The sequence below is a fragment of the Leptonychotes weddellii genome, chromosome 3, assembly GCF_054177405.1.
Source record: "Leptonychotes weddellii isolate Sample4059 chromosome 3, ASM5417740v2, whole genome shotgun sequence".
Lineage (NCBI taxonomy): Eukaryota > Metazoa > Chordata > Mammalia > Carnivora > Phocidae > Leptonychotes > Leptonychotes weddellii.
In genome coordinates this window covers 109609973-109617980 of record NC_138371.1, presented here as the reverse complement: position 1 = coordinate 109617980, position 8008 = coordinate 109609973, and the positions used below count along the sequence as shown (strand labels likewise).

The following is an 8008-nucleotide window of genomic DNA, read 5'->3' as shown; positions in this document are numbered from 1 at the left end:
GGGCTCCCACGCTTGAAGTCCCGAGGGACCCGGGGCCAAGGGCGCAGTAAGGGTGTGGGCTGCGAGGAGGGCGGGTTCGGGACGAGACGTGCCGGAGAGGAGGGAAGACGCGGACCTCCGCTTGATTAATAATAAACATCTACCGTTGGTACAGTATTTGAAGATGTGCAGTGTGCTTTGGTAGATGCATCCCCTTATTTAATACAAAAGCTCGCTGAAGTAGATACTACATTTTTCGTGAGGGTAAACTAAGCATAGGTGGGATGAATAATTTGCAGTCTTTCAGCTAGTAAGGCAAAAGTAGAACACGAGGCTTTGCCAGTTTATTTTTACAAATCATATGTCGAAGGCCTGCTATGTTCAGAATCCTGTGCCGAGGCTAAGAATACAGAAATGAATCAGGCTGATGCGGTTCCTGGGCTAGAGGAGCAGCGGAACCGTCGGGGGTGCGGGGAAGGGTGATATCGAATGAAGTACGGTTGATAATTACATAGATTGGCCTTCTATTTATAGCAACACAATTGTAAGTGCTTTACATGAACTATCTCCGTTAATCCCTTCAATCATCTTATGTAGTAGGTACTACTGTTGTCTCAATTTTACGGTCAAGGAAAGCAAGACAAAAGTTAAATATGCCGAAGAACCCATAATCCATTGTCATAACGTTATACTGTGTTGTCTTCCAAATATAATGTGATAAAATGGACTCATACTCTTGTCACTGTATAATGGAGGTAACTTAAGGAATCCTTGGGCTGATAGTGAAGGGATAGAATGAACTCGTTTGAGGTAGGAGAATATATGAAAGAACATTACTGGCATTTGCTTAGGTAAAAAAATGGGAAAGGAGGTCTGTGTGGCTGAAGTTCAGAAAGTACGGAAGAGAGTAGTGGGAGATGAGGCTAAGTAGATGGAGGCAAGTTTATTATGGAGGCCTCTGTGCCAATTAAGAATGAGGCTTTAACTTTAAACAGCCATTGAAGGATTTCTGAGGAGGGAGGCGATAAGGTCAGACATGTTCTGTATATCTACAGCCCTGGTCCTACAACCTTGAAGTTCCAGGATAGTCCAGATTTTGAATATTCTGCACTGCTGTCCTTATCTTCTGTCTCTCCATATCTACCTTGAGATTTGAGTTTGAATGTTTCATTTGCATCTTATTCCTTTCACTCAGTCCACCTGAGGAGAAATTTTAAAACTGCAACTCTTAAAAAGAAATCATTTTAATGTTGTTGATTCCTCACAATTTAGTTATTAAGTTTTTGTTGAGCATAGGATTCTGGAGCTAAAGAGAAGAAAAAGCCATTTCCCTATACTTGAGATGCTTTTATTTTCTTGGGGGAATAGACATGGTAAATAAATGTGGTAAATGCTTAATAGAGAAAGGAGTTGGATCAGGAAGTGGTTGGGAACAGGGAAAATAGGCTTTTGAGGAAGAGGAAATGTGGAAAGGCAGAGATTTGCAAAAAGGCATGTTGTAATATGAACAATGAGGATTTCCACGTGTTTGGAGTTCTGGGGGAGTAGATGGAACAAGATGAAATGAGATTGGAAGGATTGGTTGGGGGTAAAATAAAGGGCCCGTATGGTGTGCTGAGGCTTGGGGCTTTTTTTTTTTCCCCCCTTTTTTCCTTTTCTTTTTTTGGAGAAAATAGGCAATAATGGAGGTCTTTTCACAAACATTTGACGTTAAAAAAAATTATTCTGGTGGCAGCATGAAGAATATACTGGAATTGGGAGAAACTAGGAACCAAGATACCATTTAGAGTGTTGCAGTAGTCCACAGAAGAGATAAGGGTAGAAAGGTATCACAGCACATTGCAGAGACTTTGAGAAGCAGTGAAAAGTAGTGATGGACCTTAAGAAATACTAGAATTCATGAGGCAACCATTGGAAAGAGAGCCTGCTGGGGAGACAAAAAAGAGATGGTCAGAGAATCAGAAGAAAAATCAATCAAAGTGCTATCATAGAATCCAAAGGGGAAGAAAGTGTTGAGCGGTTGAAAAGTAGTTCAAAAGAAAGGTTAGAAAGTAGTTTTAAGATAGCTTTTAAAAGACCATGAAGTCTCAAAAATAGATCTTTGGTGACTGATTGTGAAGGTAATTTCAGTAGAAGAGCAAGGAGAAAAATTGCCTTATTTTGAGCCATATACACACACCCATATTTATATCCTTCTAAAAAGGTTTGTTACAGCATTAACTAATACAAGTCAGTGTTGAGTGTGCTAAAGTAGTTTAAAGAATTAAGTTAGATTGGATATTAGAATGGTTTAATATGTTCGCTTAGGCTTTATGTAATATGGTTTGGAGGATAGACATCTGCTATATGTCGGGCCCTGTTCTTAGTTCTTTTTGTTTCAGTTAATCTTCAATTACTCTATGAGGTAGGTACTACTATTATCCACATTTTACATAAGAAACAGGCTCATGTGCGTTGTAGCACAAGTACTCTATTTTACTTTACTTTTTGTTGTCTTCCTTGACTTTACTCTTAAGCTTTTCTGGCAAAAATATTTGTTGAATGCATGTTGTTGAACATAGCAGCAGAAACCCATCTAGAATGCAGGCTGCTGTTGAAACATGGGTGAGAGCAGGTGAATGAAGATAGCCAGGCAACAGCTCGGGTTGGTGTAAAAGCATGCTGAGTTGAAAAATGCCCATGGGAAAAAAAAAAAAAAAAATGCCCATGGATTGGTTGAGTCCTCATCCCTTCAAAAGTAAAGAAAGGATGGTGTAAAGCAAATGTATGCATTTCATTTTTTTTAAAGATTTTATTTATTTATTGAGAGAGAGAGCCTGAGCAGGGGAAGAGAGAGAGGGAGAAGCAGACTCCCCACTGAGCAGGGAGCCCAATGTGGGGGCTTGATCCCAGGACCCTGGGATCATGACCTGAGCCAAGACAGAAGGCAGATGCTTAACTGATCCAGCCACCCAGGCGCCCCACAAATGCATGCATTTCAAAGAAAAGGTAGTTGAGTGACAAATGATCAAGCAGTAAAGTGGGGAGCAAGAAGTTGGGTTGACATTTTTCTTACTCTGTGAGTTAGGGAAAGTGGGAGAAGGAGTAGACATCACTGGACAGGCTTTTGAGGAAAGTGGCATCGTTTATGAGAAAGATAGGTTTCAGTTAGGGCTAAGATGTGGGAAGAGAACTTGTGACAAATTTAAAAATACTGGGAAATCTAGTTGCAATAAACTAGGGAGGTCTAGTTGAATGTTCCAAGGGGCTTAGTAGCAGGCTTTGTGGAAGGAAGACCAGTGAGTAGCAGGTTCAGGGGCTGAGCATTTAATGGTACCAGAGGAGTACAGGGGGTAGAGAAGTCAAGGCTCTCTCCTTTATGCAGTTGATGTGACCGATACACTAGCATAACCTTTAGCACTTAGTTGTGTTGATCTATTTCCACATCTATTTCTTTTCAACAAGCTTCTGCAGTCAGGGGCTATGCCTTACACATTACTGTATCTGTATCTGGCACACAGAAAGCACCAGTAAATGTTTGTTGAATGAAAAGTGTGGGAAAGAACAGATGAATGGATAGTTGTGGCTAATAGACAACACTAGGCTAATATGGTTGGGAAATAGGTGGAGGTGGACATGGGTGATCCAAGAAAACTTATTTGAAGAAGTTTCCAGAAGCACTTCCCTGGGCCTGGTGCCCAACCTTAAAGCTCAGCACTATAAGCTAAGGCCCTAAATCCTTATCTGGTTCCAATTATCTCCTTTGTCTCCTTATCTCCAGGGCTAGACTCAACAAAAACTGGCACCTCACCAAAAAGTCTACAATTCTGACATCACTCACTTTAAGAGCCACAGATGTGTGTGTGCGCGCATGCGTGCGCGCACAACGTGCCCAGCCTTCCCCTCCCCTCCCCAGCTACAAAGTCTGGCCAATCCTGCTTGGTCTTTTTTCCTCCCTGTCTCTGACAGTTCTTAGCCAGATGGATTCTTTTGAGCTCTGAAAGCAGAATGGGGGGATTTGGAGAGGGTCTGGCGACAAGGGTTGGTGGCAATGGTTTTCCCTCAGAGTTTAGCATAGGAGAAGCATGAGAGCTCCATTTTTTTAGAAAGATGGGAGGGAGAAATAATTAGTGTAAAAACTCTGTAAATCATATTCTCCCTAAGGTACCTATTAACTAAAACATTGTATGGCTGTGTAAGTTTCAGATATTGTGTTCCCCTATGAGGTTGGGGAGGGAGTTTTTGTGAAGGGGTGGTACAAATCTCAACTAATAAGAAAGTTACTATGGCTCAGAGGACCTGAATAGAATCTATAAATTATAAATAGTACACCCAACTCTTCTTTAAATGATCTAAATTCTTGTAGGGTTGGGGAAGGTTCAAAGTGCTTAATTTCAGATAAATGGTATTTACACAACTCTCTTTGCAAGTCCCTTCATAAGTGTTAAGGGATGGAGAAATACTTTACACCCAGTTTATTTGACAGACCCTTTTCCTTAACCCTAAGAGATGAGTGTTTCATATTTCTTCTGAAATACTTGCTGACTATGATTTCAGATGGAGCTGCTTTTAAAAGAGTGTCCTCTGAATATGAAAAGCTGGGTATTGAAAATAAGTGATAAAGTGGACTCTTGAATCCAGGTGTTTTATTTTACTATTTTACATCTGCATTGCATCAGACACAGCAGAGGTTAGCATTCCATGTTCCCTGCTTTTGTAGCCTTATTTCAGGTCTATGCTTTTGAAAAAGTGGTTTATACTTTCATCATAAAGAGTCTTTATTCTAATCTGTGGAGTTGTAGATTATTTGCAACAAAGTTTAAGTGCTAGCCCCGTTTCTATTACCCTTCATTTACCAGCCCACGTGTAGAAGCATAGAGTCACGTTAATACTAGCTAAAGAAAAATTTAATTCAGAAGGCAGATCTGCCAAAAACGTATAGTTGCATATAGAACCAAATAAAATATGCATGTACACCTGATATTTTCGATTCAGATGCTGTTTTTGAATACTAGGGTCAATCTTCTCCTCCAGTGGCATGAATAATTGAGGGGAAGCTTTTATATTTTTGAAAATTCAAAATTTTGTTCCTTGAAGACCGTTAAAAACTGGAGGAGAGAAAATTTGCCTATGTTCAAAGCATACTAGGAGGTTACCTCAAAAGCAGTTTACACTAATCTTTTTCAGAATTTAGAATCTAAAAGCTGAGAAAGACAGCCTGAGTCATTCTGATTGTATGGTTAGTCTATTTGAGTTTTTTTGTTTTTCCTTATGGGAGCAATGCATGCTCATTGTAGAAAATTAGAAAACACCAAAGGGCAAAAAGAATGAAATCAGAGCAGAAAGAACCACTGGGAACAGATTGGCTCTCAGATATTCTTTTATATGACAGAATATATCTATTTCTTAAAAAAATAGATTGACTCTGTTTTCTAAGTGAGTTGGGAAGTTTTTGCTTGGCTTTTTTCATGACCATGTTTTTATTTAATAAAATATGTCATTCTGAAGCCTTAGAAAACATCCTTCCTTTACTTCTTCAAGAATGGTGAATTACACGTAGGCTATTTACTTGACATTTTTCATTCTGTCAGCATGGTAGGATGCCAAATGGCTGTTCCGAATAATTTTCAAAGGTATGTTTTTTTGATACTTTGCCAGGGAAATCATAACTCTTAAAGTGCTCCATAACCCTAACCATACAATTGGATTTATGGATAGATATTATGTTCCCTGTTTTGTTGTTTTCTCACTGTTTTAGTATCTGGGATTAATGCCAAAGGCTGTTCAGCCTCACTCCATTTATTAAATTAGAGTGTACAACTAAGTTTGCACAATAGAGTATAGAAAAAAAAAAAGACCTGTTTGTTTATTGTTCTAGTTAGGTGTTTTTACATCAGCAAGAAAGAAAAGTATTATTTCTCAAATACCTCAGTGAAATTGCCTGACAAATAGGGTATCATGGTTAACAGAATAATTGCCTGATGCTTGGGTCATTAGGAAGAGCTCCCTGCCTTACTCCAAACCATCTTCCATAGTGCTGCCAAAGATGTTTTGTCCCCTAAAATTCAAATCTACTACTTAAAGCCCTTCAATAGCTCCTTGTTGCCCACCCTACAGGATTAATTCCAGACTCTTTAGAGTGTCAAACAGGACTTTTGTGATCTGACTGCCAACCTCATCTCATTCTTAAATCCTTTACCCTGGTCATATTAAATTACTTGGAATTCTTTGAAAATGTTGTGAATTTCATGCCCTGTACTTTTACTCCTATCTTCCCCTTTTTCCCAGAAGGCTCTGTTGCAGTGTCTCAGGGCAAGCATCACTTCCTCTAATGAAGCCTTTCCTGGCTTGCTCTACCGTCCTGCTTTCCCCCTTCCAGGGAGGCTAGATTGGTGCCCCATTGCATATACATACAGAAATCGTATCACAGCATCTGTAATACATTGTTGCCCTTCTTCTTTTCACATGTGCCTCTCCTTGTTAGACTGTACACTCCATTCACCATCTTTGTTGGAGCTGATTGTATCCTTTTGTAGCTCTCATCTTTGATTAGGTACATTGTAATAGCCTTTCAGCTGGCCTGCCTGCCTCTCCTTGCTCACCTGTTCCCTAATCCATTCTCCACATCATCATCACAGTCAGTAGACTCAAGGAACAATGGCTGCATGTTTCAAAGGTCTGGTGGTCGAGACTGGGTGAAATTAGCTCCAGGGCACAGTTAGCACCGAGTCTAATTTATTTCCTACAGTAAGTATTAAGACTGCCATGGCCCTAGCACCCTGCTGAGAAATTCCAGAATGTGGTAGGGGAGGAGTAAGGAGTTAAGTAGGAAAGTACCTGTGAGAAACTAGGTGAAGAATCATGCAAGTCACAGATCCAAAAAGATAATGAAGTCAAAAAAACATTGTCCAGGGGATGGAGGGATGGGTTAAATAGGTGATGGGGTTTAAGGAGTGTACTTGTCATGATGAGCATAGGGTGATGTATAGAAGTGTTGAATTACTAGATTGTACACCTAAGATGAATATAACACTGTATGTTAACTAAGTGGAATTAAAATTAAAAAACAAAACAAAACAACAAAAAAGACTGTCCAGTGACCAAAAGTAGTTGCAAAATTCTTCGGAGCTGAGAGGGACCTACAGTGTGGAAGATACAAAGAGCAACAGAAGTCAAAGTCTTGTCAAAATACATTCCATGAGAACCTGAAATTACAAAATAGTGTAGTTTTTATGTGACTAATTGTAACATAAAATAATTTCTTCCTTTACCACTGTATTTATTAAAGGATTGTTCTGAGACATCCTTTTCTTAAATAGATGTAAAAAGTGATTAAGAATGTGTAAATGCACATTTCTGTCAACAATTAATTTTTTTTTTGATCTGATGAGTGAGAAGTGATGGCTTATTGTTACTTCAGTGTGATTCTTCCTGATTACTGGTAAGATAAAGCAGTTTTTCATATTTGTTTATTGTTTAGATTTGCTTTCCTGGAAATGCCTATTCACACATCCTTTTCTCATTTTTCTATGGAGTTTTTCATCTTCCTATAAATTTGTAGGTGCTCATATACTATAAATGTTAACCTTTGTCTTATGCATCACAGATATTTTTCATAATCTCTAATATTTTTCTTTTGGCATCTTCCAGCTATACTCTCTTTTTATTTATTCATTTATTTTTTTAAAGATTTTATTTATTTATTTCACAGAGAGAGAGACTGCGAGAGGGGCAACACAAGCAGGGGGAGAGGGAGAGGGAGAAGCAGGCTTCCCGCCGAGCAGGGAGTCTGATGCAGGGCTCGATCCCAGGACCGTGGGACCATGACCTGAGATGAAGGCACACGCTTAACGACTGTGCCACCCAGGTGCTCCTATACTCTTTTTTTAAAGATTTATTTATTTGAGAGAGAGCGTGTGCACAAGCACAAGTGAGAGGGGCCAAGAGAGGGGGAGAGAGAGAATCTCAAGCAGACTCTGCTGAGCTTAGAGCCCAATGGGGGCTCAGTCTCACAACACTGAGATCAGGACCTGAGCCAAAACCAAGAGTT

The 8008-nt window shown here is 39.6% G+C and overlaps 1 long non-coding RNA gene across 1 annotated transcript in view; it reads left to right on the top strand.

Moving 5' to 3' along the window:
• Positions 1-50: 50 nt before the first annotated feature.
• LOC145720607 (uncharacterized) overlaps positions 51-8008 on the top strand; it is a 28943-nt gene continuing 20985 nt past the window's right edge. Inside the window, exon 1 of the long non-coding RNA XR_014143688.1 lies at positions 51-148. This is a non-coding gene — a long non-coding RNA (uncharacterized LOC145720607). The remainder of the gene's footprint in view (positions 149-8008) is intronic.